The sequence below is a fragment of the Amphiura filiformis genome, chromosome 20 (genome assembly GCF_039555335.1).
Source record: "Amphiura filiformis chromosome 20, Afil_fr2py, whole genome shotgun sequence".
In the NCBI taxonomy this organism is placed as follows: Eukaryota; Metazoa; Echinodermata; class Ophiuroidea; order Amphilepidida; family Amphiuridae; genus Amphiura; species Amphiura filiformis.
In genome coordinates this window covers 11457647-11481365 of record NC_092647.1, presented here as the reverse complement: position 1 = coordinate 11481365, position 23719 = coordinate 11457647, and the positions used below count along the sequence as shown (strand labels likewise).

General features: G+C 34.8%; 1 long non-coding RNA gene across 1 annotated transcript in view; it reads left to right on the top strand.

Moving 5' to 3' along the window:
* The first annotated feature begins 1635 nt into the window (after positions 1–1635).
* The window catches only part of LOC140142975 (uncharacterized), a 66476-nt gene continuing 44392 nt past the window's right edge, over positions 1636–23719 (top strand). The window contains exon 1 of the long non-coding RNA XR_011857607.1: positions 1636–2147. This is a non-coding gene — a long non-coding RNA (uncharacterized lncRNA). The remainder of the gene's footprint in view (positions 2148–23719) is intronic.

The window sequence follows — 23719 nt, the reverse complement described above, 5'->3', positions numbered from 1 at the left end:
TGACTTACTTGTGACATACCGTACATGAGTTGTAACCAAATGGTCAAGGTTTGGGATAGTAATTCTCGCCGAATTCTAAGAAAATGCAACATTTACTCGTTATGTAAAAGAAAGTCCAATAAGGTAACATTAAATCCCAGAGGGGTGCAAACTAGGACCATTTTGTTCACCCACTTTCAAAAGGTAATCTATAGCGTCGAAAGTCTATAGAATACTGTTATGTAATTTCAGTAGATGCTATGAAGAATGTGTGGTGAGAACTTTACAGAAATAGCAAATCAATCTAAAAAAAAGGCATGGGTTTCAAAGAATTGGGTCAAAATCCGTGTGTTCCCATGTGATGCCTGATTACCAAAGCTAACAATGCATTAACAGCGTCAAACACCATCCGCAAACCTGCAGTGAAATTCGCTAAAGATATGTGTTCCCCAACTCTATAAGATTCATCGTACGGGTCTACATATTATAGTTTTGTCAGATTTCCGATTTGATTTCACCATTTTTCACCTGCAACTGCGAAAGTGTCCAACTCAGTACTTCATTTCAATACAACCAGCAGAAATAATCGAGCCTTTTTCTATTATTACATGCATAATCATCTATCTGTGGGTTTATTTATATGTTGATATCGAAAAATATTGGCAGTCGGAAGTGAAAAGTAAGTGGTGCAATCAGACACGAAATTCTGACAAAACTATGATATATAGCCCAATATGATGTGCTTTAGAAAGTTGGGAAATGTTTTTCATTAGCTAATTATATTACTTTGATAAAGGTAAAAATTTGACTAAAAAAAAAACCCTTACGGGCCAAGTTCAGACTTAACAAAAACGACTAAATTTCACACCTAAGTTTAACACTAGAATTAAAAAAATATATATATTGTATCATGTTTTTTGGGCCGAGAAAATTAACATTTATTTTTTATTTCAGTAAAATCATATTTTTGCAGCGCAAAATTGAATTGAACATTGCAAACCGATGATCCTGGCATATTATATTTTGTTGACGATAATGTTTGAACATAACCACGATCATATACTCTAGGTAACTCACTCAACCATAGACCATTTAAGACTAAACGAATGAAGCATAAATATGACAAATGTAGCGTTGAAGCGTTCAAAGGAAACAAAAAGTGACTAAAATGTTCTGGGCCACCCTGTATAAGGCAGAATCTACAATGAAACTACTTGAAAATTCACACAGCATTTGTATTAACAGTAATAATTTTAGGAAACTGTAGAATTTGAGTTTACTGTCAATCGTATAGCATTTTATATGTTTACCGTAGACTGTAAAGCTTAGATACATTAACTGTTTGGGGTAGATAAGCTGCGCGGCTTTAAAATTTAAACTCGACATTTTTACGGTGTAGCTCTGTAGCTCGTTGTCAATATGTGAATGAAATTAATTATTCTATATTGTTGATAAAAACATTATGAAGAGATTGTAGTGGTGGCTAATGTTATTACTAAACTGAGCATTCTGAGAATAACGAACAGCGACCTCAAGGTCTAATTGATCAAGCATGCTCAATGCTTCAGTCATTTGAAGTCTATTTACACTGGTTGTGCGTATGTTTTCAAATTCGGCTCAGTCAAGTTTTTGACTACCGTTCAACGAGGACTTGGTAAAACTACACCACTATATCCATATGATGTATGTGTATTTGGCTGTATGTACATAGCTTTTGAACTGGTTTTGCATGATTGTATTTTATATTAATTAATAACATAGGATATGATTACCATCAAGTGTATAGCAACCACCAAGAAAATGTGAAATTGCTTTTTGTCAACTTTGATGAGAATTTTGAAAAACAATCATCACAGTTTTAGTTATATAACGAACGACGAAGGATTGGAAGGTTCCGTTTTTTGTTCACACGTACAGCGGGAAAGCTGTTATCATTATCGTAAATATTGAACCACAAAAAGCTGTGTTACGTTGTGACAGGCTTTATTTTTGCATCTGGAGTTGCTGAACGATAACTACGTAATTTATTACGATAACATATTCCCGGAGGCTGTTGAGCGCATATATTGGAATCTTATGTTGGCTTACTTTGAAAATTGGTTTGGCTGTAACAATGGTTTGAAAGGCGATCATGTCGCAGTTTTAACAGCTGGTTTTTGAAAGGCAAAGTAAGTATTTGATTAAATTTCTATCCAGTTCATTTTTGTTACATGTATTTTAAGTGGAAATAAATCATTTAAACAGTGGCATTCACAGCAACAAATGCCCCTGATTTGTTTGAAGCGTTCAAGGGATCGGATAACAACGTTTGCACAGTATTTTTGTGTAACCTAGGAGCACATCAGACACACCATTTTGCATTATAAATGCGTGTAATGTCCTTCTATTATTCTTTTAGTTATAATGCAAATTTTATGACAAATTATTGGAAATTGATATTTTCCCCCAAAGACATAAATATTTCAGATATTATTGGGAAAGGAAATATATATATATTCAATACGAAAGATCAAATTTTCTAATGATGGGCAGCTTTATACAGTTTACTTACTACTTTTAATATTAAATGTCCAAAATATCAATAATTGCCATACAATTTGTATTGTAACGCGAATTTAAAAATGATCAAACTTATTTGATATCAGAAGGACATTCTTCATATTCAGAATGCAATTTGATGTGTCTGACCTGCTCTCTTGTCCCACAAGAATACTGCTCAAACGTCGCTATCTGATCAATTAAAACCTATAGAAAATTAAAACAATTAAATTAAAACAATGAAAGAACAAAAAACTAAACGCAGTCCATTCATTTTCAATGTCAAATTAGTTGCAAAGCAAATTATAGTTCTGCTAAAAAAACTCATTTCTTATTTCAAATTGAGATTCGTATTTAAAGCTAATAACTTTTTTATATTTCTCTCATGTACTGCCACTCTTCTTCCATTCTGCTTCCTCCTTCCTTTTTTATTTACTCCCGGCTTTCTTTTGTCTCTCCATTGCTTCGTGTTTTTATTTTCTTTCTTGCCTTTTAATTAATATTTCTTTCTGTCATTTCATTCTTTTTCGTTACTTTTTTCATCAAAATGAAGCATAAAGAAACATTGACTCTTGTAGTATTATGTTTCAACGTCTTTCACTGGCGCAATGACAGTTAAATGAATAAAAGAGAAGACAATCACGAGCGGACATTTCATTATTATTTTTTATTGCAACACAAGCTTGAAAACTATGTATACGGTTAGAATAATGATACTGGACACAATCTGTCTTTACATAAGTGACTGAAATATTAGGAAATTTAATAAAAAAATAAAAATTGAATAGGTACATATATTTAAAAAAGTGGACACTTTTAGATATAACCTTGAACAGCTGAATTTACTTGACGCAAGACGTAGCTGTGGTCTAAGACCATAAAAACAACCGTGATAACCCCGTAATGACCATTTACATTTGGCTATTTGTCAATGCATGTGTACAATTGGCGTCACTCTGCTATGTTGTTTGCAGCAGGAGAAGATTTTTTAAGAAAAATTCGTCTCGGACAAGAAGTGATCCATTAATGACTTTTGACCCCATATCTGTGAACACCCTATAGACACTAAGTAATAGCAATATGTACAGGTGACGTCACTGTGCTATGGTATTTGTGGTAGAAGAAGAATTTGGAGCTAAATCATGTTTTGACCACTATGATCCCTGTGTGACCTTTGACCCAATAAGAGACGTGCGACATTTGCGGCAATGATTGTTCAAAGTTGTGACTAGCTATGGTCAGAACAGATCAAAATACTCAAGTTTACTGATTGACAGAACGAAAGAACGAAAGAACGAAAGAAAGAAAGAAAGAAAGAAAGAAAGAAAGAAAGAAAGAAAGAAAGAAAGAAAGAAAGAAAGAAAGAAAGAAAGAAAGAAAGAAAGAAAGAAAGAAAGAAAGAAAGAAAGAAAGAAAGAAAAGAAAGAAAGAAAAGAAAAGAAAGAAAGAAAAAAAAAGAAAGAAAGAAAGAAAGAAAGAAAGAAAGAAAGAAAGAAAGAAAGAAAGAAAGAAAGAAAAAAAAGAAAGAAAGAAAGAAAGAAAAAATGAAAGAAAAAAAGAAAGAAAGAAAGTCGTCCAACGGCTGTCTAAGAAGAAATGACGAAGCTGTGTAACAATGAAATTTGGCAGATGTTATATGGACCTAATCTCTTCAATCCCCAGTTCAATTTGCTACAATATGCAAAACTAAACAGCACAGGAAAATGCTACCAGCAACAATATAAAGCTAATATTCAATTTCGCTTGGGATTATAGCGTTTTAAAAATTTAAAAATAGCTTTGACTACTGAGCATACCAATGAACACATTGTTATTTATAGGTGGATTTTGAATACTTTACAATCTCATCTCCACGTCATCTTTACTTTCCCAATAAGTGAACAATTTGAGTCGATGTATGCCATACTTTTCTGAACAACAAACTAATGAGGGTTTTAATTGATTGAAAACATGATATTCTGATGCATGTTTTGCTAGTTTCATTGATCGGAAACTTGTATTTCAGTGTTTTGAGTATTTGCGATACAATTTCTGTATCAGAAAAAGCAGATTATTCTGTTGAATGGTAACTCAATATTGAATATCAAAAGTCATCAAATTTGAAGGCAGAAAAAAAGCATCGTAAATGCATTTTTCACCTTTTACAGGAGAATCAATTTGTGCTAACAAACTATTTGGAGCAGTAAATATTTTAGTAAAAATGAACAGTGTTTACATTGTTTATTGAATAGTTATATTATTTAAAAGATTTTCAAAGGTTATTAATTCATAGATTTGGAATGTTCCATGCCTGTGCTCTCTTTAAATTCAGCTGACGCCGATACAGACCTGGCGCCATCGCTCATCATACGCGCGAAATTACTTTTGTGTACGATCGCGCTTTTTTGTTATTTTTGGGATCCACGCAAACCTTACTTATCATATCGTCGACATCCACCAGCAACATGCCTACATTCCGCCGTATGATTGCAGGAATATCGCAAGGGCCCACGGTTGTTTGATGTATATAGACCTTTTTCTCAGACGTCACCAATCAATCGATATTGGGGTCCAGCATTCGAGTCATCAGCACCCAAACGCAGATACCGCGCCGGTGCGCGCGATCAACTTTGCGCCACGCTAGGCGTCCTGCGCGGGATTGCCAGCTCACAGTACGCGTTTCATTCGTCACGGTGTAAAAGTAAACAAAAATGTGAAACAACACAAAGATTAATTTTCAAATAGCATGGCGGTTTTTCCGTATCTTTTGTATTTTGTGGCATCAAAACAAACTGAAACAAAGGTAACCGGTATATAGTTCCCTTTAAAAAAATATTTTATGGAAGCTAATGTGAAAGATGACAAAACAGAGGAGAAAATACGCAGTATTTGGTGTTTTAACTGTGTGCATGTGGGAAACGCACGTGTTGTTTGTTTACATCTGAGACCCCAATATCGATTAGGTGACGTCATCAGAAAAAGGTCTATAGAATTGGCTTCATTATTAACTAAATGCAAACTATAGATGGCGCTATTTATCCTAAATCATATTTGTTTATTTGCAAGGGGTAGGTGATTAATACTGCCATTAAAACAGCTGGAATAGGCGAAACAAGCAACAAGGAAATTTTATAAACACATTTCATCAAACAATAAAAGGAATTATCTGTATTAAAAGCTTGAAAGAGTAATTTCCAGTAACTAAATAACGCCAACAATTTTGTCATTAATAGAAACATTTTATATCCGAAGTGAGGGGTAATCAAAGTTGAGAATGACTCATACCTTAGCATGATATAACATTTAGCTGTTTAAGCCTACAATTTGGTTGTACATGATGTTTTGTTTCAAAAACTAATAAATGATCCCATCAAACAACCGTGTGCCCTTTATGATAGTCTTGCATTCAGCACTACTCCTGATTCCAGAAAAATTCAGCACTAATTTTGGTTGGAATTAAAAAAGTATTATCTTGTTTTGCCAAAGTTAAATTCGAATCCATTTGTTAGTTCTCTTAATATTTAAAAAGTTAACGTAGCCTTAAGTATATGATGCAATGTTTATTATATTTCAGCATTCTACTAATAACCCTTCTTGTCTCCTATAATTAATATCATTTGCACTGCCAACATCCAACGAGTATGAAAACAGTTGAACACGAGTCAATATTGTCCGTGCATGGTGTAAAATGATACACACAAATAATTGCGTAACATCAAGTTATAATGACAAGTTTAGTTAAAAGCGAGTTGTACAAACAACGTAAATCAACTGTAAATATAAAGCAAATAACAATGTTGACAGTAACAACGTACAATGTAAATAACGTTACAATTCCATGCATTACATTTGCCGTCTTTTTCATGGATGCACTCTTCATGCTTGTTTATTGGCACATTAGACTACAGAAGAAGTGTTTCTTTTGTTTTCGTGAATACTCCTGACTCGCTCACGGGACTCACCAGCTCATCTGCATGCCATTCAAGATCCACATCTTACTAAACCTTCTCATTATTTTGCATTTTGAGTCAATTCAAAGTCAATGTCACTATATTGTTAGAAGCGTAAGTCTTATTTGCCGGTTATATAAATACACTTAAATCTATCAACGAAGTTGGCAAGCCAACGGCTACAAATTAGGAGCAATTGCGTGTGTTTTACTACCAATTGTGAACTAACACTACTTGAGTAAACGAGGCTGACATCGACAACAAATGTTTAGGAGTTTGTTTTACGGCAATATCCCCTCCATATAAGAAGCAGTGACATGGCTCCAATGGGCTGTGGCACATCCCTGACAAAATCTCGTATTTTATTTTCTTAAAGGAAGTCCCGCAGATCGTTTACGATGAATGAACATTTTGAAGCCAAACATTCGGGTCATAAAGACGCTAAAACAAATACCTGGGTTCTGATACATGTTTCACGTGATACCAATGGTGATATTGAGGTCGAGATCCTTTTAGGGTTTAGAAATCGCAGCCTTAGGTGTTGACATCCTCTTTATACTTCGTAGAAAGTGGTTTAAGTTGCATATTAATATCGATTCGTGCATCCACTTTATGCTGAGTTTTAAGCTCTCCTCGTTTGACCTACTTCAAACTATTTCTAAAATCCATTAAAATAGTCCGATGGATATTTCTGTTGTAATATAAGTAGTTTCCATTGCAATACAATCAACAGTTTATCAGATTGATGTTCTTGTACGTCGCTCGGGGGAAAAACAATCGCATCTAATTGGTAAAAACGGCAACTTAATGTGGAAATATGACTCTGTGCAATTCTTGTAATATATAGTCAGAAATGAAACCTTGGGCCTGGCTACGAACACGAGGTAGCTGACCAATGGCTGATCCACCAGACGGATGCTATTGGCTTGCATTACGGGCTTAATGTAACACGACACCATTAAAGGAGTATTTCGTGATCCTAGCATCCTCTTTTTATGACATTTTTCAGTAGATATCCACGAAAAAGCTTATTTCCAAAATTTCAGTTGATTCCGATTTTGCGTTTGCGAGTTATGCATGATTATGTGTATTACACTGCTCCATAGACAATGTGTTGTAATTTCGTTCTGGTGCACCAGAACGAAATTCAAATTTGGCGATATTTTTGCTAAACGAATTAATCTGCAAGAAATATTTGGTATATAAACATTATGTAGCCAGAGGTATCCAGTGGTGTAAAAGTCTCAACTTTTTTGGGAAAAGTGGGGGATGAGGCTGTGGATCACGAAATGCCCTTTAACAGAAACTTGACCTACGCAGCAAAAAAAACATCAAGAAGTCTTTTTTTTCTTCTTGATTTAAATGTCTTAGCGTGCTCCAGTTTGCGGATATGTTTGCAGTCTAAGTCATATTCTGGTTTGTATTCAATTAAATCGACCTCTTATTTTCCAGGTGTTGTGGGTAAACAGATTGAGTTTATATTTTTGTGCTGTGTGGACCACTGCAAGTCCTAAGACCCGCTAGCAATATTTTTCGCGACCCGCTAGCCCGAAAGAAAAAAAAAAGGTCACCAGGAATAAGAGGGGTAGTCAAAAAAACAATAAAGTTTGCATATTTGAAATAATAATAAATTGAAATTAGCCCGCTAGTCTGGACAAGTAATAAAATTCGGTATTTCGGTATTTCGCAAGCACAGTCGGCTTTTCCAGCCCTAAATCAAAGAACTTACATAAAATACAAACACTTATAAATATACATTATCTAAATAAAATCAAACAAACAAACAGACTTTGAGAAGTGGGGGGGGGGGCAATACTTGACGAAAATGTCCACAGGTTATTTTTAAATTAGCCTAAGAAGCTAGAATATTTACGTCAGCTATCACCCCACCTCCTCCGTTTATGACCGCGCCACTGCTAATGCTTCAATTATTTTCCTTTCGTTTCTTGCCATATATAGGCCAGTATAGTTTTTACACGTTTTTGTTTCAAACGCAGGAGCAATACACCTTAAAATCTCGAATAAAAATCCTTTGGTGATGAACATACATGTAAGCTAGAACACCCCATATGAAATCAATCGAACCACACACCTCCACTCAAAACACTCAACATTGTTTAAAATACTCTCTTAACTATCACGTGACTATACTGGAAAGTTATGTTTTCCACTTATCGTATTCTCTCTTTTTATGAAATTTGCGAACTTGGCAACATCATGTTACTGGTTCCTGAAACGTAGTTATTGGCTATCGGAGTCTGGTACTTTAAGTGTAATCAGTAGCATCTGGCTACCGGCCAGATTGATGGTCCAGTGGAGTATATGTCACTCAAGGGAAACTAGAATATTGCTGAATGGATAAACAAGATGTGCTTTAAAGTAAAAACGTAGTGTTCTTTTAAAGTCAGAAATTGAGGTAGGCTCCCATGATTCGCTTACATGATTACCGGAAAAATGTGGCTTCTGCATGTTCTGCCATCCCATTCTAGGTTGCATTTCCTAACTATATTATGCTATCTTAATAAATCGGTTTCTTTTTAGTCAAAGGTAACTTGAAAAGTTAAAAAGTACATTAGAAAAAAATGCATATATTATAGTATTGCATTACGTGTACATTCAATTAACGATAACCTCGTGAACGTTAGACCCTCACTATCAGCCAAAATAGACTCATTTTTAATGACAAAGCTCATTGACCTCATATATTGAAATTGACCTCAAGTTGAGGAGTCTGCTGTTTTATGCATTGAGTATTCAAAGTCGATCCAAAGGTATTAGGGTTAACGAACTGTGGCCTGACGTATGAGTGAATCTGGTTGACATACCAGTGCTTTTAATTTCATATGCAAATAACGATTGTTCATTACTGAATCTAATTGTATGAAAAAATAATAAAGGGTGTTGAATTACGCTCTTAAAATGCTAATATAACAAGAAATGCACAATTCAAGAAACTTAATACGTGTTCTTGAAATCAGTGTTTGACAATAAGTTCAATAGCCACCTGTGATCTATCCACAAATTAGTGAAATACAGAGCTGATAATCTACGAAGCCATAGGGAAAAACTCTAGGCACGAATTTACAAGTTAAATGTTAATGCAAAAGTTGAATAATTAAAGTGATATTGTGGAAGATATTACGATTTACATACTACAGTATAAACTACATCATAATTTGAGAGTTTCTATGAGGTTAACAAGTTTGTGTCATGGGAAGTTGAGGACAAATTTTACCCGGTAAGTACTTTGGTGTATTTCTGTAATTTGTTTTTAAACTTTGGGTGTTGTCTTCGAAGCCAAACTCTGTTAAGCCTAATATAAACTACGTTGTAAAAACAATACGAGAAGTAAGATGTTTCTTGCAACCGTAAGTCTCTGCAACCCCAGACTCGACAACGTGTCTTGCATTAGAGGTCCTGGATTGTACCATTCAAATTTCTCCCGCTGCTTGCTCGTTTAAACTCTTACTTCTCTCATATCTCACTTAATTACTTATTTCATTTTTACACAGCCGTGACGTTAGTCACGGCTGTGTCTTTTTTCTTACAGGTTCTTCTTTCTTTCTTCTTCTTCTTCTTCTTCTTCTTCTTCTGTCAACCATTACATTTGCTCTAGCACTCACACGCTTACATCGATTTTGATCTAACTTGGTCACAATGATCATTGACCAAGCCCCTACATGTCACATGAAACTTGTGGGGTCAAAGGTCACGCAGGGGTCATATGGGTCAAAAACGTGATTTCAACTAAAAATGCATCTTCTCCCACAACTTAAGTATGACAGCGACGCCACTAGCACACATGAATTGTTATTAACCAGTGTCTATGTGGTGTACACAGATTTGGGTTCAAATGTCATTAAGGGGTTACTTCCGGTATAAAACGAAAAACCTTCAAAAATTTTTATTAGCTAAGTAAAACATAGCACAGTAACGGTATGTTCACATATGATCTGCAGGCACCCAATGTATATGTGGTATTTTTTTAATTTGGGTCAAAGCTCATTAAGGGGTCACTTCCGGTATAAAACAAAATACAGATTCTGTAGGACAGTGACGCCACTTGCACACATGCATTGTTATTACCCAGTGTCTATGGGGTGTACACAGATTTGGGGTCAAATGTCATTAAGGGGTCACTTCCGGTATAAAATGAAAAACCTTCAAATTTTTGTATTTGCTAAGAAAAATATAGGACAGTAACCGTATGTTCACACATGAATTGTGGTTACCCAGTTTATATGTAGTATTATTTTATTTGGGGTCAAAGGTCATGAAGGGGTCACTTCCGGTATAAAACGAAATACCTTTAAAATGCTTCTTCTTCCACAAATTACGTAGGACAGTCCCATATCAAAATATAATAGGTATCGGGATAGTCTCTGATACTAATACCGGAATAGTACCCGCTACCTAGTGGGATATTAGTATCGGTATAGTATCCGGATATGTTTCACATGCAAATTTTTTGTCCATATATGGAAATATAGTATCGGGATAGTATCCGATACTGTTACTGGGAGACACTGATAAATAGTATCGGAATAGTGCCCGATACTAGTATCGGGATAGTACCTGATACTAGTATCGGGATAGTGTCTGATACTATTTGTTTCGCATGTAAATTGTTTTGCCCAAATATGGTCATAGAGATATGTCCAAAGATTTACATGGTATATGGACAAGGTCACTGGAAAATTTCAAATGATTATAGTTGTCCACATTAAATGTGAAATGTGTAGCATTTGATTATTGTACATACATGCAGCATTGAAATTTGTGACAAAAAGAAATTGAAAATGTACATTATGAATGCTCAATTGCATGCTAAAACATATAATATACATATTCACATTTATTGCATGCATTGAGCACCATTTTGTCTTGGGTGCAGAATTCAACATACTCCGTGGTTTGATATAGCCTACATTGTACGATGTTCTTAAGCTTATACTAAATTTAGATAAAATATAAAGTTCTGTTCAAAATCTGTTACCCAATACAACCATACCTGTATTGTGAAGCCCAGAAATAGAACACACTGTATAATTCCTTGTACAACAGTATATATGTGACCGTCACCACGAATGAGCCGTAAATGTCCTCAATTGTATTCTGAGTTACAGTGTAAAATGGGCATGAAGGTCATATTCATAGGTATTTCAATTTGGTGCTACGTGTATCTCATTAAATGAGGTACACGTAGCACCAAATTGAGGTACCTATGAATACGACCTTCATGCCCATTTTACACTGTAACTCAGAATACAATTGAGGACATTTACGGCTCATTCGTGGTGGACGGTCACATATTATCCTTTGAATCAGAGGAACTCATTCCTTGCCTGTATAGCAATTTGGCTCCAACCGATATGGCAGTTATTCTAATTAGTCATGTGACATGGATTGGCGCCAGCTGAAAGTGGGTACTATTCCGATACTATATAGTATCAGATACTAGTATCGGAATAGTATCGGAATAGTACCACTATACCGATACTAGTATCCAACTAGTATCTGCTAGCAGATACTTTCGGATAGCTCCAGAATACCTACCGGATACTATCCCGTATAGTAGCCGCAACTATACCGATACCTTTTCTTTTTGCTATGGGGTGACGCCACTTGCACACATGTATTGTTATAACACAGTGTCTATATGGTGTACACACATTTGGGGTCAAAGGTCAGTAAGGGGTCACTTCCGGTATAAAACGATATACCTTCAAAATGCCCCTTCTGTCACAAAAAGCATAGCAAAGTGATGCCACATGGACACGTGCATTGACATTAGCCAATGTCTATGGGGTTTTCATATATTTTTGGGTCAAAGGTGATTAAGGGGTCACAACACGGCTGTGTTCGTGGTCTTAGACCACAGCTAAGTCTAGTTATATTTTGCGTTCCATATACGGAGACAAAAAACAAACAAACAAACAAACAAACAAACAAAAACAAAAACAAAAATACAAAAACAGAAACAAAAATAAGAACAAAAACAAAAACAAAAACAAAAACAAAACAAAAACAAAAGAACAACAGCTACAAAAAATGTAAGTTTTCTGGTATATCCTCAAGCATGACATGGCATTTTTTATGCAAAGAGCGATGTTACATCAAAATTTTCGTCAGTGCTCGCATACACGACGAGGCTATATCAACTAAATATCTGCCAACAACGGGAAGCTCACACTTTACATTTTATGTGCAAAACTCGACATCAATAATCACATCAAGTACATTTAGTCATTAGAAGATTGTTTGCTAACGTAGTAAGAAACTCGAATTTTCTTGGTTGCAGTGAGCTAAAATTGTTGGGTAAAATGTTTTATCAGACAAAGAAGTCACGTTTAGCTTTATGTTTACATGGAGCGAGTGGCTGTTATTTCTTTATAATAGGGATATCTTGAGCATGCAGAGTGTCTTGGATATCTTGTTAGGTAGTGATGTTTTGTTGATATTTTTTACACTATTGAAGAGCAGAGACGTTTACATTCTTAACTATTTTTTAATAATGTTGTTTTTGTTGTTATTTTTATTTTCGTATTATTATGTATTAACATTATTATTCTATTGTTATTATTTTCGTTATTTATTATTACTATTATTAATATATTATAATATTATTATTGTATTATCATTATTATTATTAGTGTTATTATTATTATTATTATTATTATTATTATTATTATTATTATTATTATTATTACTATTATTATTATTATTATTATTATTATTATTATTATTATTATTATCATTATTATTATTATTATTATTATTATTATTATTATTATTATTATTATTATTATTATTATTATCATTAATATTATTATCATTAATATTATTATTTATTGCTTATTATAGTATTAGGTTAGAATATTCGATCATCGCTATATTTGGGTATTTTTGAATATTGTTTATCACACAGGAAAGAATTGTAATCACTTGTGTAATGGGGACACGATTTGAAAAATTCCTTAATTCGGAAACCTAAAATTATTTCTCATCTGATATTTGAGGCTCACCAAAATGAACAAGCCGTTTGTTGATATATGGTCGAATCCAACGAAAAGTGTACACGGCATGTTCAGGGCCATAACTTAAAAGTATTAAAATTGGCATTCGTTTTTGTATTGTGTTTATTCGCCTTGATCATACGCTTCGCGCCATATATAATAAGACCCCCTTAAAAAAAACTTATACACAGACACCCCAAAACATGCTATTTTTACCCATTTTTTCAAAATATTTCTTAATGTATTTTAAAAAACATCGAAATCAGTTATGAAAAGAAGTCATTGGATTGAATCTAAATTGATTTCCTGAAAGGTGTTTATTCAAAGATTGCCTGTTCAATCTTTCACATATTTGTACATAATTATGATTTTTTTGTGATAATTTTTTGAGTGGTATTTTTTTACATTACCTACGAATGGTAATATTCGTATTGCGCGTACTTGGATGTCGACCTTTTCCCATGATACATCACGATTACATCGCAAACCGCTGACGGCGCCCTTATTGTGAATAGCGAGAATTGATATAAGCTTTGATATGTCCAATACTGAAATGCATTGCATTCGGACATCTTTATTATTGTGTTTAGCTGCCAGAAATTCTAAATGGCACAAAGGTAGGTTTGGTAAAAAACATGCATTACCTCCGAATACATGTTAAAAGCTGTGTCATTTCTACAAACTGAGAGAATAGTAAACAATAGTTAAGCAATAGGTGCAGGGTAATACACTCTTTATTTCTACCAAGTTTCAATAGCCTGCGTTTAAATATTTCTGAGATGTCAACAATAAAAGCAAGTATTCGTAGGTAAATTTCGTAGGTAAAATGACAGTATTGTGAAACACCGCCATTCATGCCAATGTCCATATTGGTACATAACGAAGGCCTGTATGTTTGCTATCAAATCATATGTCAATGAAAGTTGCGAATTCACATATATGCCCAACATGCAAAACCGAATATGGCTTAATTGTTGAAAAATATGTACTGAAATAGACGACGGTCTGCTCATTTGAAAGAAAAATCAGATTCGAAGACGATTAGAAGGGGATAAATACTTAGATTTGTCAGCTGTCATGTGTGTTTCACTTTAAACGTTTACCGACCTCCTGGTTTCTGAGTAATTTGTGTCCAAATTGGTTTATTCGACGTTTTCGCTAAGTTTACTTACGAATACATGGACAAAAACGACTTTTCTCATTGTCTCATGATCTAGACAACACAGTGATGGACCGTAGTATAAAGCTAATTATAGCTGCCCTCAAACGAAAGGCCACAAGACGTAACTGACTCCAAGATGGACTTCACAAGTCTGCAATAACGGTTTTAAGCGATTTGTGTGCAATTAAGCAAATTAAAGTCATTTCAGTGCCTTTGTTTCTTACTTCAATCCTCTTTCAACCACTGTGAACCGACATTAAATATACATGATAGGGTCTCAAGTATCAATAAACGCACATAAAGAAAATAATACATTCAAAGTGCTTTATAAAATGAAGATTTGATTGCGATATCCGCCAAAAGTCTAATTCTTACCTACAAATACTGAAATGTTACTTACGAATACAGCATAATACATGACATGTGTAATGAAGTGTCCCTACCAATGGAAATTAATTGTCAAAAACTTTAAGCGGTACCCCCGGACAATATTATTACCCATATACAGATTCATTCAACAATTATTTATTATGTAAATTTGCTGTTTAACTACTTGTATATCAAAATGAAGTGTTCAAAATCTTGCTAAAAGCATCAAAAAATTTTGATCTAAGGTAAAAGCACTTATTCATTTGAACGTACCATCTGAAAGAGATCTGAAAACTACCATTTTATTCATTCATTATCATAATAGCAAAATTTGAACCTCTAAACTCAATATAGAAATTGTTAAATCGCTCATGTTACCTACGAATACCCGGGTTTCTTCACCTATCATTTTATAAAGCATTAGGTGTATGCGTATAATTACTAATATTCCTGAAAACATATATCCCACTCGTTCTTATACAATATGTAAATTTATTCATACTCATTTGATAAATAAAATACAGAAACTGACCTAAACTTCATTTTCAAAAATAAACTAGCATAAATTGACTAAGATCATATTGATCGCGTTATAAAAATAAAAACAAATATTTTCTGGTTGAGCTAGCATTTTCCTGACACCCCGTGGTCTACATTACACGAAAAAAGTGTTAATGGGAATATTCAATTTGTTTTAGGTTGATTAGTATTGCGATAGTGAAAGCATCCTAGTGGTATTCGTAGGTAACATTGGGTTTTGAGGTCACATTTACTATCACACGTCCTGGATTTATTTTTCAAGATTAGTGATAGCACTTTTGGTTCCTATAAGGCCAACATGCCATCAATCAATGGGCAAACGGAAAACATTGTGGAGACATTTTTATTTTGGACTTTTATTTTTGGCCCGTGGACACGTTTGGTTGGATTCAACCATATGTGTTCGAAATTAATTGTAATTCCTATAGCCCTCGCCATCTTAATATGCCCTCTAAAACCACAGGTATAGACATGGTAAAAACACTCCCTGTTGATACTACGGTAGGAAGAGGAAAGTGTTACGAAAGTCAGATTATTCATGATATTAGGGGCGAATGAGTGTTAAACGTAACCTATACTTTGAAAGTAGAACGTAACATTATCTAAATCGGAGAATGTTTTTATAGCTTTCATCTTGCATTTAGAAACAGCAAAATGTGACCCATGGGGTTCAAAACAAATAAATACATAACGTTATTATAACACGTGTCATTATCAAGGGAGAGAGACCAGCTCTATAGTGTAGAGGTCAGCTCTCAGTTGAAATAGAATTTTCTAGATTTTACATTTCATCATGTAGTTTACCTAATTGACCTTTTCGGTAAATCCCATAACCCTTTGGGAGTACACCTGAGAACTCGTCATTTTATGTCGCGTCGACTTGCAATGCGCAGTAACGATGTTCGATAAACGATGTGCGCATCGGCGCAGAGCGGCGTGACGCAGAATGACGAGTTCTTAGGTGTACTCGCAAAGGCTGATGGGATTTACCGAAAAGGTCAATTGCACATTTCAGACATATTGTTCTTGCCTGCGTAACAACCAGTTGAACAGACTATTTTAACCATAGTATAACGAAGGAAAGCGATAGATTTGCTCTCGCCGTAAAACGCTTAAACAAACCGCCAAATGGCTTCATGAAACTGTCCAACCATCATTTACGGTGAGGTTAGCGAAACAAAATTTGCTCTACCACCTTACTCAAAAGTATTTGTTTACGCCCAAGTACAATGTGTCGTCCATTTTGTAAGATATTTTGAAATCTTAAAAATGGAATGTTCTACACCAGTGCTCAAATGTGATGCTGGAACTCCTAACATGCTTTTACCGATTCTATATTTACTTCTTCAATTTGTTGAAATGACAGCTTTTACGATCAGACTTCGATTTTATGCCGGTTGAACAACAGTGATATACCAGCTTTTATATTTACGTGATAATTAAAGCAAACTAAAATAGCATCGTTTAAATATACTTGTGCATAAGTTCTGATCGCGGTAGAAGTCGTATTTGGTGTTATTTTGTAAGGAAATATTTTATTTTACACAATGTATTTGAATACTGGAAATATGTAGTTATGATAATCATGAGCAAGTTAAGGTAGTGGGCAAAAAGTGCTTTACTTAAGTCGTTACGCGTTGAAAATCCAATCGAGAAGTACTCTTGCAGAAACTTCATTACAAAGCAGGATTGTGTGGGTAAGAATGGGCGTTAAAACATTACAAAATTGCACGAAAAAAACCACGAAGACACCATTGCAGTATGAAAAGGCGAATATTAGGAAAGTTAGAATGTTAGGAGCAGAATTCAATATTCAATATAAATATATTCAATGTAAATATTCAATTACAGGTTTTTTTTCATGTAAAACGTAAACTAAAATCAAATTTGGAGTTTGCTTTTATAGCTTTCATCTTGTAATTTAAAAAAAAGCAGAAATGCGACACAACATCCAATGGGGTTAAAAACAAATTAAAAGAAACCAACGTTTCGAAAAAATCAAACATTTCTTTACCAAGGGAGACAGACCAGCTCTATAGTGTAGTTCATCTTATTGCGCATTCCCGATATATGCTATGTTTTCTCGGCGTAAATCGCTTAAACAAACCGCCAATGGCTCGCTCCGCGTAATTGTTCAACCATCCTTTGCTCTCAGGTTTGCTATACCACCTTACCATGTTTACCTGGGAGAAGGGTGAGCCGTCCAACTTTGAGGGTGGCTTGTTTACGCCCTAGCACAATTTTTCGTCCATTTTGGCAACACAATTTTTAAATCCTATACATGGAACGTCCTACAATGTTCTACAACAGTGTTCAAATATGATGCTGAAACTCTAAACATGCTTTTACAGATCCTTTTTTACTTTTTCAATGTGTGGAAATAAAACGACGAATATACGATCTTTGAATTTATTCCGGTTGAATAACAGTTGTATACCAGCTGTTATATTTGCGCCCAAATTAAAGCAACCTAAAATAGCGTTATTTTAATATGTAGTTATAATATTTAAAAGCATGTTAAGACAGCTGGCAACAAGTGCTTCAATTTGATCGTTAAAAATCCAATCAAAATTTACTCTGTTAAACCTTCAATTACAAAGTAGTGTTGGATTTGTTAGAAAAACGTGTGCATTATAACCAACGTTATGCACCATGGGAGTAAAAACATTACAAAACGTAAAATTGTTTTGAATAAAACCATAAAGAAAACACCATTCATGATATCTAAATAGTTTGAGTGAAAAAGAATAAGTATTAATGAAAGGTTAAATGTTTTATTACAAAAGTTACAATCAATATAGCAAGTGCATAAGAATGTTAGCAATCTAAATTTTGATTAATTAGTGTACTTACGATAATTGTTACAAGTTGAAAAATTAATATTTTCCTTTTTTATTTACATTTTCCTTTAAAATGTAGTCGAGTATGTTGAAAACATACATTATTTTTTAAATGTAGCTATCATGCTCCTTGTTTTATGTTGAATAAATTTATTTCCCTGGAGACAGTACAAAGCTTCAATCTAATAATAGCAAACTTTCCAGAAATGTTGACCCAATGATATACCAAAATTCAAAATGTTCGGATAAATTTAACATAAATTGTCTAATTATTTACAAGTTTCACCCAAATTTTGTAGAAATGAGACAATTTTGAACAAAGGACCAATCCATATATATCAAACCTGGCCTAGAAATGGGGTCATTGATATAGGCTACCAAAGATCGAACATGCTACCCGTGTTTGCGGCACGTCCTGTATGTTGTATTGAGTACCCTTTCCCCCGTCAATAGTATACAAATACAACATGTTTTGAGGGGAAGTAGTCAAAACTACTGTCCCGAGGTGTTGGATGATTTGAAGCGGAGGGAAGCAATCAAATCATCAACCAGTAGTTTTGACTACTTCCCCGAAATGAAACATGTTGTATTTGTTTTACTATACCTCATAAATATTTTCACTATCACGGTAAAATCGTAAACAAAAGCAAAACACACACAGTCAACGTGCCGGCCAGCATGGTAAATAAGCTTAATATTTTGCTTACCCGATTTTATTGGAGGATTTCTGTTCTATCAATCTACATTTTGACCTATATTATTCGAATTTTCTTTTTTAACATTCCATGAATAACATTTTGTTTCATAAAACGTCAACTTCGCGTGTTATTATATGCATCGGTAATCTCGGCAAAATAACTGCAGCAGGCGCAATTTTCACGATAAACGCATCTGCAGAATCCCCGTTGCGTAGCATAATACTACGTTTGAAGGAACGGTGACACGCGGGGTCGAGACACCGTGTGGTAGTGGGGTAATGGTGTAATAGTTTTTATTATATACCTCATATATAGATTCCTGTCATCTGATTGGTTAAAAGTGCAGTCATTGAATTAGCTATGCCCTCCTTTTTAAGAATTATGTAAAAACTGAACTATTTTAAAAGACTATTCCCCGGGAATAGTCATTTTCACATCATCGGCGCGCGCGATGACGTGTACGCATTACGCATCGGTGCCAACGCGATGCCTGCCAGTTGCGGTGACGCGATCGGTTCATAACGAAAAACTTTCTTTGTAAATTTTACCATGGCCTATGAACAATAACATAGGTCTTTTAACCAATCAGATGACAAAAATCTATATTAATTCGGTATATAAAACAAATATTGACTGCTTTATTCGGGACATGCGCCTCGGGTCATAGCATGGTTTTGAGATCACCTTGGGCCTATAATCTTAACCATGCCCCTCATGGCAGTCAATATTTGTATACTACTTCCCCGTGTGCGCGTAATTGAACGGGCGCGGGGAAGTAGTCAAAATATAACCAATAAGATGTCTGGATTACCTAATAAATATTTATGAGGCATAGTAATTACATTTGCCGTGTGTGTCTGTACGTGTGTGTCTTCACTTGCTGAGCAACCCAAATAATCTCATTAAAGCAAGGACCATTAGGTTCAATCATCTCTACACCTAGATCCACTGTCCTCGACTTTTTTCTACAGTCTATCAGTGTATCCAAAAGTATTATTATTATTTAATTAGATATGTACTGTTGTTGGTACTTTTGTTTGGTCTGACTGCGTAGGGCGTGTTATAGAGTGATTCTACAGGGGTTGTAACAGACTATTCTTCTCCTTAGGAAAATGATTCATGACAGAATGTTGCGGATTCTCTTCCCCGCTGGATTCAAATGAATTAGAAAGCAACCTCCCGGGCTTATTACCAGGGTATGATGGTTCTAGATAGTCATTATTAATTGAATATTATATGAATAAAATGTCCGATATTTGCATTAGACATGCTAGCCACATGGGGTTTGATGCATAGCGCATGTAGCACTGCAATGTTAAAAGTTGTGATGTTCGAATTTAAAGCACCTATAGTTTAATGCTATATGTAACAGTTGCAATTCTTTGTTTCAACTCAGTGGCGGCACCAGGATTTTTTTCGGGGGGAGGGGGGAATAATTAGGGGGCCAGTGGCGTACCGTGGCCGCCCCAACCCCGGGGGGCTGAAGAAAATTCAATTTTGCCGCCCCTTCTTCAACAGCCCGAAAAGGTTGACCCAATTTTTTTCTCGGTCGTTTGAAAAAGTGAAGAGCAAAAAAAAGGGTTTCAGGCGCTAGCACCCTAAAAGCAGCACATTTTGATGTATAGTACCATTTTTTCAAAAATGTTTTATCCTTTATCAAATTTTTACGCCCTTTTTTATTTACTTATTCTTTTTGCCGCCCCATTCGTTTTTGCCGCCCCTTCTTCTTCCGCTGCCCCTTCATTTTAGCCGCCCCTGCTTTACCCCGGGGTTGGCCCCCAAAGCCCCCCCAACAAAATACGCGCATGGGGGCTTACTATTGTATTCAAAATAGACGTCATTTCTTTCTTTTTAGTTTGCATTTATTCATATGATTATGTGACATGTCATGTCAAAAGGAGACACTTTTGGGCAGGTTATCAATTTTGATGTTTTTACATATCTTAAATATAGAGTTACTTAACACCATTTACCCCAATGAAATCGGACATTCCTAAGTGAAGATATTGAGTTCGTACTATAAAATTGGAAATTGAGATATCGGCCTTTAAAAATATTATTGACAATGTTGAGAGTAGGAAAATGTCTCAAAAAATACAAGATGTCAGCTATATTCTGGTCTGAAACTATCAGACAATATTTTTAACATTAATAACATCACAAATTCGCAAGAAACCCAAATTGTGAAAAAAAAATCACACCCGGGAAGATTTCAATAGGCGGACTTGTCAGTTTTAATCCTAATTTAAAATAGTTGTAGTCTTTCTTTCTTTTAATAAAAATAATCCTGCCCTATATCATGACACGTATCGAAGTTTTTTGGCTATTTTTCCATTTATGATCCTGCCCAAAAGTGTCTCCTTTTGACATGAACACGTCACATGCTCGTATAAGGACAAGTGCTGGAGAATGGAACATAGTGCTTTATAATCAGAACATAGTAAATCTAAGCGTGATACTTTTTCTGGTCAAACGCGGAAGTGCATGTCTTTTAATATGGTTAGCCATTGCTGTAGGCGTATCACTTAATATGTCATATTCAAACATACGTCATAGGACATTGGTACAATTTGATCCTAAATGGATGCTCAAAGGCATGATACCAGTGAAGTACTAGTTTGAACATGATCATACGACAAATCGAAGACTTTAGAATGGGAGAACATGAACAATATTTTTATGCAGAAAGAATCAGATACTTTTAATCATATTTGACAAGATTTTATTTTCATTGCTAAGACCATCGAGTCATATAAAAGATACTTTTCTGAACGAGTATCCGTTTCTGTGCTATGTGCTACACGATACGCCGTTTGCAGATTATTATCGTGCATATGCTGTTTACAACAATTCTCTCAATAACCTTAGATAAGAACTTGATGCTTATAATCGGAACAAGTAACTCTAAGCATGACATTTTTTCAAGTCAAACTCCGAAGTGCATGTCTTTTCATAGGGGTATGACGAATCGAAGACTTAAGATAGGGAGAAGAATCAAAGATTCCGTTTTCATTGTTATGACCATGTCAAATGGAAGCACGCCAATATACTTTCCTGAACGATTATAGAAGCTTAGTAAGACAAATAAGTCGAGACACACTTGTATCATGCCCAGCCGCACTCGTCGATGACCACTAGGTAAAGTATTTATTGAAGACTGTCTGGGTAGAAATCTCGTTCATTAATTGAGTAAGAGCAACTTGTAGGTACTTGTTTTAGTTTCTTTTCTTGTGTTTTTCTCTTTTTTTGCAGAGCAGAGGATTACCTCATGCAACTTTCCTTTGTTTGCATGATTTATGTGATGAAAACAAACCGTTCTTACTAATCGTAAATAATTAAGCAGAGCGCAGGAACCTTAACTACATAAACAATAAAGAAAAATAACAGTCGTAAATACAATTACAATAGGATAAAATAACACAAATAATTCCGTAGCATAATTTATTTTCAAACATTGGCTGACAAAGAAGATTTAAATCGATGGAGAGTTTGAACAAGCTGAAATTCCATGATCCAGAAGATTATTCCAAAGCTAACAAGATGAAAATAAAGTTATATTAGTGAAGACCATTGTTACCCATAGTTGATGTTTAAAAAGTGGAATGGGATTTATAAGATGAGCATTAGATTTAGAGTCCTACGATCATTTCATTAGAGAGGTTTGTGTATCTATATTAAGGCAAGTTATTGAATTCATTGAAAGGAAAGATACGTAAATCTAAATATACACGAAACTTATGACCAGTAAGATTCAATCAGTTCAGTATGCAGTGTGCACCAATGAAATGTCTTTGGACACAATCTTCTTTTCATGTTTTCGAATTTTTGAACAGGACAGACAACCATTAGCGACCGTATTCGAAGACTGTGTTTGGTAACTTCTCAAACGTTGTTCTTGCTCCGATCCGTATACGTGTGGTCTTTGCGTAATACGCTCGACGCGGATATGTGTGCGTACCCAAGTTGTCTTTCATGAGCCAACGATTGTGTAGGGGATTGTTGCCCCCCCCCCCACACTTTTGAGGCAAAAACACAAAATGACGTGATTTAAACTTATTTGCGGCAATTTGCGCAACATTTGTCGACCCCCCACGAAAAAAAAAAAAAAAAAAATCTTGGTGCCGCCACTGTCAACCAGTCAATATTCAACTACTATCCGCTAATAGCCAAAAATATTTGAGATGTATTGACATTTATAAGCTGATTGAGCCTTCGTTTATTTTGTTACTTGTTTTTATTCTTATAATAATTTCATATCTTCCATTACAAATATAGAAGATTTCTGTCATTCAGATTTACATTAGCTATTTCTTTTCCCCAAACCACCTACATTGTTTTCTATAATAGTCATTAGCCATTAATAAATGTTTATGGTACGTAAATTTCTGCAAAACATAACATACGTACGAAATCTTTAGTCATTCTTTTGTATATAATTTTCATATATGTATAAACAAACTCATATTGATCATAAAAACAGCAGTGTCTCAACACGCGATATTCAAAATTCCCGAAGCCGAAATTGTCTAATGCAATGAGGTCCAAATAATAAAATGAAGGCTGGCGACAGTTAAGCATAAATAACCATGACGTCATTGCACTAGACAATTTCGGCGCGGATTTTGTTTAAGGAACAAAGTTTAACAAA